This window comes from Hypanus sabinus, chromosome 1, assembly GCF_030144855.1.
Source record: "Hypanus sabinus isolate sHypSab1 chromosome 1, sHypSab1.hap1, whole genome shotgun sequence".
Classification (NCBI taxonomy): Eukaryota; Metazoa; Chordata; class Chondrichthyes; order Myliobatiformes; family Dasyatidae; genus Hypanus; species Hypanus sabinus.
The window spans coordinates 150,540,231-150,552,378 of NC_082706.1; the positions used below are offsets into that span (position 1 = coordinate 150,540,231).

Consider the following 12,148-nt stretch of genomic DNA (forward strand, 5'->3'; position numbering starts at 1 on the left):
ATAAATTAAAAGCTAAATTCTCAAAAAAAAAACAGAGTGCACTCACTAACTGCTTGTCCTTTATTTATCTTTTGGTGATTTTTACCTGTTTCATCTTTTTGTTTCTCCAAAATATTCTTAGGAAGTCTGGGTTACTGTTTTTAGAGCTTGCATACTACAACCTTTTGGATTTTGATGATATTACATAGAAGATAGAACTTAGAATAGTACAGCACAATAAAGGCCCTTTGGCCCACAATGTTGTGCCGACCCTTAAACCCTGCCTCCCATATATCCCCCCTGCTTAAATTCCTCCATATACCTGTCTAGTAGTCTCTTAAATTTCACTACTGTATCTGCCTCCACCACTGACTCAGGCAGTGCGTTCCACGCACCAACCACTCTCTGAGTGAAAAACCTTCCTCTAATATCCCCCTTGAACTTCCCATCCCTTACCTTAAAGCCATGTCCTCGTGTACTGAGCAGTGGTGCCCTGGGGAAGAGGCACTGGCTGTCCACTCTGTCTTTTCCTCTTAATAGATTACCTTCTCCTTACCCTACTTTACATTCTCCTTCAATCCCCAGGATATTGTTTGCTTTAAAGAATATTTCCATTCATCTGTTGGACAAACTGAAGGGTTCTTCTGCTAATTAATATATCAAGTGACTAATGATATAGGCAAAGTATTTTCCAGCTCCTATTCAAAATTACATGGCTGAGAGCCTGTGTGATGGTCCTGTGATAAGTCAATACTGCTGCCCCTCGGGTCTGTGGCTTGGTGTGCCATGACCTCTTATAAGTAGACACTTAAACAATTTAGATCTCACACAAATGGTCCCACTTAAAAGAAATTAGATTTAGTTTTATATTTTGACCTAAATCTACCCAGGCATACAACTTCCCCATTCTACAACAATCCTGAAGGAAATTTACCATCAATAGTGCCATGTTAGCTGATGCTTTGGAGCTAGGAGTTCAGTTCTGATGTCATCTCTAAGGAGTCTGTACATCCTCCTGTGGAATGCGTGGGTTTCCTCCAAGTGCTCCAATTTCCTCCGACAGTCCAAAGATATACTGGTTAGTAGGTTCAAAGGTTCAATTTAATGTCAGAGAAATGTACACAATATACATCCTGAAATGCGTTTTCTTCACAACCATCCACAAAAGCAGAGGAGTGCCCCAAAGAATGAATGACAGTTAAATGTTAGAACCCCAAAACCCCCCTCCCTCTTGTGCATAAGTGGCAGCGAGCGACAATCCCCCTTCCCCCACTGGCAAGAGAAAAGCATTGACACCCACCACCGAGCGCTCAGCTTGAGCAAAGCAACAGTAAAGACACAGACTTGCAGTACTCCAAGTCCTACATTGGTCACTCGGCATTCGACATACCACAGGCTCTCCCCCCCCCCCAATAAGGGAGAAAGAGATGTCTCCATTTCACAGTGAGAGGGGAGACATAACAAACAATTTCGTGCTTTACCTTAATAAGTCATCATTGCCAATTGCTAATGCCTTTGTGCATATACACTTATATCCAAAGAGATAGAGATTTATTTTGAAAAGCTGTACACTTTAACTATTTACGTGCTGAGATTTTAAACTGGCAGACTGAATGCCTATGATAATGTAATGTGCTGCAAAGCAGGCATACCACAGGACTCTCCTCTAATAGGATCAGCATACACCAAACTAAATGGAGCAGGATGTGCTTGTTATTGATAGCAACATAGGAAAGTTGATTATTGTTAACCTTTCTTGAGGAATAGATGGAACTCCAACAGAGGAAATCTGTTGCACCAGAATGTATTTGCTTTGTCCTGTAGCCCTTCTGCTGATTCGCAGATAGCTTCCCCTGAGAGAGAGAGATGCATACACACTATTTCGACACAGGTATTGCATAAAGAAGTGTCAGCTTCTGAAAACTATTGAGAGAGAATACCTGAGGCACAGCTAGAATTGAAAGTTAACAACTGGACTATATGGGCACTAGATGCCATGCTGATAGGCAATGGATTAACAATCCCCCTTCCCCCACTGGCAAGAAAAAAGCATTGACACCCACCACTGAGCGCTCAGCTTGAGCAAAGCAACAGTAAAGACACAGACTTGCAGTACTCCAAGTCCTACATTGGTCACTCAGCATTCGACATACCACAGGCTCTTTCCCCCCCCCCCCCAATAAGGGAGAAAGAGATGTCTCCATTTCACAGTGAGAGGGGAGACATAACAAACAATTTCGTGCTTTACCTTAATAAGTCATCATTGCCAATTGGTAATGCCTTTGTGAATATACACTTATATCCAAAGAGATAGAGATTTATTTTGAAAAGCTGTACACTTTAACTATTTACGTGCTCCAGGCAATGGATTAACCTGCTCCTTTAAAGAATAAAGCTCATCAATGCACAGTTAATGGTATCTGTCATTACAGATTCAAATACTGGTTAAGCAGTATTTTACCAATCCCGATATTTGGTTTTCCTAACTGGTCAACCTAATACAGAAGGAGCTATCAGACACTCATTTTTTATTTACCCCATAACTTGGGACTAGTTGCCGAGGGAGTTTCCTCTGATCCACACGAGGCTAATGTTTGTTGGCCTGTCCACCCCAGCTTCTCGTCTCCACTCATTGTAATACCTCACTAGAAAACTCTCCTCCTGACTCGATCAAACGTTGGAGGGTCATTCTGTAGGCATTGGATTCCTGGTGGCCACCATTAAACCCATGGTTACCAGATGGCTGCCTTTTGTTAAGATGTGTTCAGGCAGGAAATTGATCTGATTCAGTCAAGAGATGACCCTAAATTAAATTAGCTAGGTTTGACATGGTTGATGTCAGGTGAATAAGGCGATTAACACACACTTGCCTAACTTTTGTCCATTAAAAATATAAATTGCTTGTTGTTATTGTGGGTGTTTCAAATCCTTGGACCCAGTATGGATTATTTTGTTCTTTAATTGGAGTTATGGCAGCCCTAAGATCAGCATTACCACAAGAATAGTACTTCCCCGAGCACATCTGATACCAGAAATTTGTTGAAGTTTCCATGATGATATTAAATACCTTTTATATTTTTATATGGGTGCACTCTCATGTTGAAAGAAAATGCTTAATGTTGTAAACCCCAACTTGTATTCAACAGCCTCTAACATAATGAAACAAGGAGACAACATTTTTAAAAGAACAGTTGCTGAACCGAAGGAGAGCTGGGTGACAATACTGTATTGCTTGCTCAAGCAGATAGATTTCAGTAAACACCTTAATAGATGAGAAGGTAGTAAGGAAATGAAGCTTAGGAAAGGAACTTCTGGAGCACAGGGCTACCTGGCAAAATATATCACAGATTTATCATTGTTACTAGAACAAATTTCATTTCCAATGCATAGGTGAGGCAGACATTTTCCTACAGTCCACAGCTGAAACAATTCATTTCCTTGCTGTCACAGGTGCACCTCTAGGATGCATGTTTAGCTCACAGATCTACTCTGTCTACACTCATGACTATGTAGCTGGACACAGCTCGAACACCAGCTATGAATTCACCAATAACACAACTTTGGTTGGGAGATGTTCAGATGGCACTGAAGAGATGAACATGAGTGAGAACAGATCAGCTGGCTGAGAGGCATTGCAATAACAACTTTGCAAGACCAGGGAATTAATTGTGGACCCCAGGAAGGGGAAGTCTGGAGAGTACACATCATTGGAGGATCAGTAGTGGAAAGGCTGAGCAGCTTCAAATTTCTGGACATCAGCACGTCAGAGGATCTATCCTGGGCCCCAAATATGGATGCAATTATGAAGGCACAGCAGTGGCTCTACTTCATTAGGAGCGCGAGGAGATTTGTGTATCACCAAGGACTCTTGCAAATTTCTGTAGATGTACAGTGGAGGGCATTCTGACAGAATGCATCATAGTCTGGATTGGAGACTCCAATGCACAGGATCACAAGAGACTGCAGATGTTTGCAGACTCAGTCAGATCTATCACGGGCACAACCCTGCCCACCATCAAGGACATCTTCAAGAGGTGGTGTTTGAAGAAGGCAGCATCACTGAATACCCTCCACACCTGGGATATGCCCTCTTAACTTCACTATCATCAAAGAGGAAGTAAGTAGACTGAAGACCCACAGTCAACATTCCAAGAACAATAACTTCCCCTCCACTGTTGTCTCAAAACAGCAAATTTCACAACACATGTTAGTAATAATAAGCTTGATTCTGATTCTGAATTCCTAGCAAATATCTGTTGTGAGTAGATAATATAAGTTACAGAAATACAGTTGGTTACAGTTAAATGGGGCAGGTCGGAACCAGTACTTTCTGGCCCAATTAAATGGCTGCCCTAATTAGCCGAACTTCCATGAAAATAGTTAAAAGCCATAAAAACGATGAAATACAATTTAACTTGGTAACAAATTATGCATTTAAATGAAATACAGAACAAGCTAGAACACTATCAATATGACTGGTGGTTGTTCATTGCCTCCAACGATGACGGGAAACCTATGCGGGAGAGTTTTAAAAGTGAACAAGCTGTTGCACTGGGACAGTTCCACTCTCTTCACCTCCGAAGTCTTGGTCCAGTGGTACTGGCGGACATCACAACTGGGGTCTTACCTGCTTGCAGTGGATGACCATGAGCATTGCAGAACCACTTTCCTGGCCATTGGATCTTGCTTTAGATGTCATCCACCTAGTCTGCCGGAGCTGACTTTGCAGACTAGGACAAGCATGGTCAGTTTTCTCTCCATGGTCTGAAATCCACCACCTGGTTTAGCCCACTTGTTGAAGCAGTTTCCTGGTGTGTAGCCACTGTCGCATGCAAATGGTTACTTGGAGCCACAGATGAGGGCTGAGCTGAGTGGGCACCAAAGGTAACACTCAAGATGGTTGTCAATTCTTTCAAATCCTTCATTGTTCCTAATTTGTTGAAGTAGTGAAATCATTTCTTTTTCACCCCTCCTGTTTCTGGTATCTGCAAGCCTTAATGCTTGAAACCACAGTGGGCAAATAAGCAGTAAGACAGTTCTGAATTGTTTGCACTGCTTATTTCTCACTACCTGCCATTGTCAATGATCACTGCTTTTTGAACACAAACACGTGCAACTGGCATTATTTAAAAACTGTTCACTCTAACCATAGTGTAGCAAGTAAGAGCAGAGCAAGTGCACGTGACTGACACTAGTTAGAATCTGTTCTGCAAGTCTTCTGCCCTGATTATGTGCATAGTGTCCGAAACAGCTGAAGGGAATCCTGGCAATTTTCTCAATTTTTAAAAATTCTTCATTCTTTAAGAGTTGTCCCAAAATAAGCAGCTGTCCTGATTAACTGATGGTCCAATTAACTGAAATGCACAGTATTTTCAACCCTAAAGGGATTTTTAACCCTAAAGCAGTGGATACTAAATATCTTTAGAAATTTTATTTAATGATACCATGAAATGCTTTATACCATATTACAAGTGCTTTTTAATTGTATGTTCTTATTCAATTTGCTTTAAAAGCAACAGTCACAGAGAAAGCTGTAAGAGTTTATACCACTTAACTGCTGAAATTAGATTCTAGGCTTTCAATTTGCTTGGTGGAGCCAATTTTCCTTCATGCAATCTGTGGTTATGTTGGAAGCTTTATTTGAATAGTCTGTTGATTTTCTGATCACTCTGAACAGCAGCACCTTATGCATTTCATTCCTTTGGATTATAACATAAAGAATTAGCAATTTTACCCTCATTGCTTCAAATATGATGAGAGTGTGAGAGTGTGTGTGTGTGAGAGAGAGAGAGAGAGAGAGAGAGAGAGAGAGAGTGAAAGTGGGTGAGAGAGTTTCCATCAGCTGAAAGAAAATTAGCTCTGCAAATCTGAGAAAGATCAAGACAGAGACTGGTGGATTTTTCTGATATTTAGGGAATCAAAGGATACAATGTTAGTACAGGAAAGTGGCACTGAAGTAAAAAAAAAAGCCATGATATCTATAATGGTGGAGGAGGCACGCATATGTGGACTTACAGGCCCAATCTCAGGTTAAAAGCAAAAAATGTTGAACTGAAATCTCTGAGTAATCCCCTCCCCAACAGACTTTTTCTATTGTCTTTACTTTCTTCACCAATAGGAAATTATGAAAGTAAGGATGGCTCCACCTGCACAGTACCTTGAAGCTCAAATTGCAGTAAAGTGACAGCCTCTCTTTCAATAGCACAAGATTTATTCCACAGAGCACCATTTGGCCAATTATTTCCAGCTACCAATGCCTATATGTGAAGGGACATTTGCTGTTTTCAAGGCTTCTACACAAAGTGTCAGAAATCAGTCCATCCATGGGCATTACCCTCGCAATATGTAAGGACTGGGATAATGAGCAGGGGGCAAGTTGCTGAATGAAGGGAGAAGCGTGCTGAGCTAATTCAATGGCTGCTGCTTGACTGCTTAAAATGACCACTGGTAGTCATAGAGGATATCCAGAAGCAATCCTCAATCCAGAAGATCAAGCTTGGCATGAAACAAGATCAATGTAAATAATAGCAAAGATAGTTCAGAGAAGTTCTAATATAATCTGCGAGACTCAGGTGAAGCTACCGATGATTTAGAAATCAGGTATCTTTTACTTACTGACTTGAGTTTAAATTATTGGAATTGATATCTTTTGCCTCTGAAAAGTGCTTGGATTTTCTTGATAAGCATTTGGCATCAGGATAATTAACCACTAAGAAAAGCCACATGACTCACTGGGAAAGAGGAAAATGTTGCATTGTGCAGTGAAGTAAAAACCCAACCAATGATCGATCAATCAACCATAGAATGATATTTCAGGGAAACTGAATGTTGTTGCAAGATATCTGTCTATCTAGTGTGGTGGAGCATTACTTATCAATCAGGAGTTACTTCCTGTCTCTAGAGGTGATGCCAGTCAGTAAATTGGAAATTCTACTGCATGCTGAATAGGTCAAACGGACCTGAAAGAGAACAAACAGGCCAACACACAGGACATCTTTTCTGACCTTCCACACTGATGCATTAACCACATCCATTTATTCCTCAATATTGACAGTACTCTGCTGCATTCCAAACATCCCCTCCTATAAAAAAAGGATACAGGATAGGACCAAGGTCAAGTAATGCTTGAGTCAATGTTCAGACCATAGGATTAATTATATACTTGAGCACTCTGCAGAACCTAGGCTTTAACGACTTTAGCATTCCCCCATTTTGCAAATACTGCTCAGAACTTGGATCCACGCCAAGTTGGCTCCAGCCGTGTGGGATTAATGTGTAATCTAACAAACCTTGAGCACTATCTTCTTTGGTGCTTGGCATTGCTTTTTTGGTAAGAGGAAATCTTTAATGGAAACTGCTTTATTTCCTGGTACCAAACTACATCATTAATGAGTACTTTAAAACAGCAGAACAGCTCCTGTTTGTCCTTTATTATATATCAATGCAAGCATTTTTCAGTTTTTACTGTAAATTCATTAATTTCCTAAAAATGAATTCTCAGTCTAAACCTAGTAATGTGTAGTCATTTGTCTTTAACTGAGACTGTTCCCTTGCCATGCATTCAGCCATGGTAATGTTCAAATTGTAGTCCCAAATTCACCATCTAAGGAGCTATGCCTCTCTATATCCTTTAAAAAATTCATCTAATTACAACTACTAAACAAACTGCAGAAACTCCCTGCACTTGTATATCATCTTAAACAACAGCATTATTAAATATCACTTAATATTCTAAGTGATATTTAGTAATATGAAGAAATACAATACAATTCAAGCACAAACTATATCAACACATCTGTAAAGGTATCTGAAGATCCGGATTCTGATCTTGGTCTACTTAAGATCATTTTCCAGCCATGTTACCTACTCCTTTGTGTTATATTTTATCACTCCAAAACATAAAAATTAATTGAAAGGAAACAAGGGAGTCTGGAATAACATATCTAACTTCATGTTTTACTTTAAGCAAGGTGCACAGGTATCTTGTGGTAGGGACATGACGTATGCAATTCACTTATTTTTATATTTAACCCATAATGAATTATTTAAAGGAACAATAATGCTTAATCAAGCAATATATTTAAAATATTACTCAACTATCACTGAAACACTAAATACACCTGCTTCACTATAAACTCTAACTCAATAGAAAATGCATCTCATCTATATGCACAGTATATTATGTAATACAACTACTAAATAGATATCCAAAGCAAGGTAAATACATTTACAATCGTACTCAAATACTACTGAAATATTAAATACACAACACTTTGTCTTTAGCTTCTTGAAAGCTCCCTATTATCCCTTTCAAGATAATGACATCACTGCACACTTTCTAAAGCCAGTTCATTTGCTTGTTTTCAAATGATTACTAAAAAAAGTCCATTAAGATTTTTCTGCTTTTAAATGTCTTCTTTATCAGTATTATCACATTACCAGCATCCTTCTGTTATCTTTCTCAATGAAAATAATCACTCTTTTTAAACTTCCTCACAAAGAATTTCTGTTGGCATTGCTGCCTGCCAAGATTTCTGGTGGAACAGCTGAAACATTGAAGTGCTCAGCACTAAAATACACCCATTCAACCATCCTCTTAAAGTTTGCTACATCCAGAAGTCACCAAGAATATTCCATTTACCTTGTATGTCTTCCTAGCACTGCATCCGAACTGCTACATATGCATTTGGTTTTTTTAAAATCTCAGCTTTAAGCATTGAAGAAGAAACATCACAGAAATCTACAATGTTTAAAGGCATTTATGCAAACTTTCTTTTTTTTCCAGTTTTAAAGAACATTTTTACTGTACAGCATTGAGAATTCAAGGTTTAACAAATACATTGTCACATACAAATTGTTAACTGCTACGAGGTCCAATTCTACAAATAACAAAAAAAAAGAACGGATTGTAGAAAAAAATCTTTACAGATTAAAATAAAAATCACCTTTACTTTAAGAAACAAGCTTCTCAATTTTGCATCTTTATATATACAAACTTTCTATCATAGTTTATGTGTAAAGATTCATGGTTCACAATCTTTTTCACTCACTTAGAGGTTGCATTTAAGCAGAACTCTTCAATATATGCAGTCAATTATGTTAGAACTCCACAAAATAATCTCCAAGCATTTGTTAAATCTACATATAGGAAATGAGGGTGGCAACAAGTCAGGTGTGGGAACACTAGCTGATGGAGAGGACTGACCTTGGGCCATACACCTAACCCCTGGCCTTCTGAGTAGGGGTGAGGGCAAACCAAATGCTGGATCTTTGAACATGGGATTAAGACTGACTGTGAGCTGGAATATGGACCTCTAGCCCTGGGAATTGGACTGGCGGTGACTGAGGTGCTGTGCCTCTGAGAATGGGATGCAAGGCACTAGGTTTCTGATTCTAGATGTGGGGTTGGTAGCGAGGGAGTTCAAAGGTTGTTGTATTGTGCCATCTGAGTCTATACAACTGCTCTACCCACAGTTCACTCGGTTAACTTCAGGTGACAATATACGTGAACTTGAACTTGGTCTTCAACCATTTGGCTTGGGTGTTGTTTGCATTTATTGCGATAAGTCCTGAGCTTGAGTTCCAGTGATATGTTTATATATGAAGAACAAAAGTGGACCGCATTTGGATTCTTCTTAATTCAAACACGTGCTTACGTGTACTTGGATCATCAGTCTGATGTTGCTTCCCCTCTCCACTGATGGTGTCTGACCTACTGAGCATTCCCAGCATTCCAAGGTTCAGTACCTGCAGTGTTTTGCCTTTTACTCAGTGACTCTTAGGAATGTTTGCAATCAAATAATTTTCCATTAATACTGTTTGCTATCTTCTTAAAGCAGATACTCTAAATTCTCTGGAAATCTTTTTAAGATCATTTATCAAATACTTCCAGAAATTCCATTAAACATATAACTACTATATTTCCTTAATCTGTCCAGTGAATCACTTCTTCAAAACAAATCTATTAACTTAATCAAGCACTGCCCTATTTGATTACAGCAGATGCTGGAAGGCCAAGCAACACACACAAAATGCTGGAGGAACTCAGCAGGCCAGGCAGCATCTATGGAAAAAGAGTACTTTTTTTTTCTATAGATGCTGCCTGGCCTGCTGAATTCCACCGGTACTTTTTGTGTGCCCATTTGATTATCCAAAATTTTGGTTTGTTCACAACTGGGGGTCAGATCTTCAACACCCTAAGCCCTAAATTCTGGAATTGATTCCTCAGATCTCCCTATCCCTATCTCTCTATCCTCTCAATATCCCTCTCTTTCTCCATCTCATATCTCTAAATGTAACCATGTTAAATTTCATTTCATAACACTCCAAGAAGTGCCTTGTGATGAAATTGTATAAATTCAAGTTATAATTATATTTTATAGTTCTGTGTGTATCCATATAACACTAAACAGTTATTATAACACTAACAATAACAGCTGTTTGTTGATTTACCCACATGTATTGGATTGATTATTTAACCATTATTCCATTTAGCCTTATCAGCTCTCCTCTCCAATTGATTGACACATTCTGTGCATTTAGTAATGATTGAAAAGTTTCCGTTTAAGATCATTGTTACTTCTGGAAGTCTGATATGATCAATAAAAATCTCTCCAGGAAATCAGAATCAGAGACAGGTTTATTATCACTGACATGTGAAATTTGTTGTTTTGCAGCATTGTAAGACCTTAAAATTACTATAAAGTTACAAAAATAAAGAACTAGCACGAAAGACAAATGAGGAGATAGTTCATGGCCTGTTCAGAAGTTTGTTGGAGAAGGGGAAGAAAATGGTCTTAAAATGTTGAGTGTGGATCTTCAGGCTCCTGTATATTCTCCCCATGACAAAGATGGCATGTCCTGGATAGTGAGGGTCTTTAGTAATGGGTGGCACTTTCTTGAGGTGTCACCTTAGAAGATGTCCTCAATGGTGGGGAGATCAGTGCCAGTAAGGAAACAAGATGAGTCTACAACCTCTGCAGCCTCTGTGAACCACCTCATTGGAGGGAGGGTCATACCAGTAGTAAACATTATACTTTATTATTTGTTCAAAATTAAATAAGCTGAATTGTTGATCTCTTTTCACTGACTACTGTCAATATCTCTGAATTATTTGGGTGTTTAATTGCAAAACATCAGTTTTCATTAAGATACAAAATATATTTGCCAATTTAAACACAATTGCACATATCGTGCCTTCCAAATTGCCAATTTAAACCGTAACTATTAATTTACAACAGCTTGATTCAAGAAACATGATCAAGATTTTTTTTCTTACATCTGAGCACAGGTTAAGTTATAAACACAAGAGATTTTGCAGATACTAGAAATCCAGAGTCACACTTAGAAAATGCTGGAGGAACTCAGCAAGTCAGGGAGCATTTATGGAAATGAATAAACAGTTAACGTTTCGGGCTAAGACCCTTCTTCAGAACTGGAAAGGGAGGGTGAGGATCTGGAATAAAAATATGGAGGAATGGGAAGGAGGATTAACTAGAAGTGATAGGTGAAGCTAAGCGGGTGGGAAAAATAAAGGATAGGAGAAGAAGGAATCTGATAGGAGAGGAGAGCTGATCATGGGAGAAAGAGAAGAAGGAGACACACCTTTAGGAGGTGATAGATAGGTGAGGAAAGGCGATAAGAGGCCAGAATAATGAATAGAAGAAGAGGGAAGGGGGATGGGGAAAACTTAGTAGAAGGAGAAGTTGATGTTCGTGCCACCAGGTTAAAAGCTACCTAGGTGGAAAATGAGGTGTTGCTCCTCCCACCTGAGAGTGACCTCATCGTGGCAAAAGAGGAGGCCATGGATTGTCATGTTGGAATGGGAATAGGAATTATAATAGTTGGTCACTAGGAAATTCCACTTTTGGCAGATGGAGTGGCCATCCTTCTATACCCCTCCAACTATTTCTCCTCACCTGACTATCACCTCCCCCTTGTGTCCATCCTTCTTCCCATTCTCTCATGGTCTACTATCCTTTCCTGTCAGATTCCTTCTTCTCTAGCCCTTTACCTTTCAACCCAACGGGCCTCATCTATCACTTTCTAGCTCATCCTTCCTCCCCTCGCCCCACCTTTTTATTGTACTAAGTTCCCCCTTCCTTTCTAGTCCTGAAGAAGGGTCTCAGCCTGAAATGTCAACTCTTCATTCATTTCTGTCGATACTACT

General features: G+C 39.4%; 1 protein-coding gene and 1 long non-coding RNA gene across 3 annotated transcripts in view; one reads left to right on the forward strand and one right to left on the reverse strand.

Moving 5' to 3' along the window:
• The window catches only part of LOC132399067 (matrix metalloproteinase-16-like), a 204,003-nt gene that overhangs the window by 36,476 nt on the left and 155,379 nt on the right, over positions 1-12,148 (forward strand). The window lies entirely within an intron of this gene.
• Positions 1-12,148, reverse strand: part of LOC132399092 (uncharacterized) — a 55,235-nt gene that overhangs the window by 1,958 nt on the left and 41,129 nt on the right. For both annotated transcript variants that reach the window (XR_009513866.1, XR_009513869.1), the window contains one exon: positions 914-1,054. This is a non-coding gene — a long non-coding RNA (uncharacterized LOC132399092). The remainder of the gene's footprint in view (positions 1-913; positions 1,055-12,148) is intronic.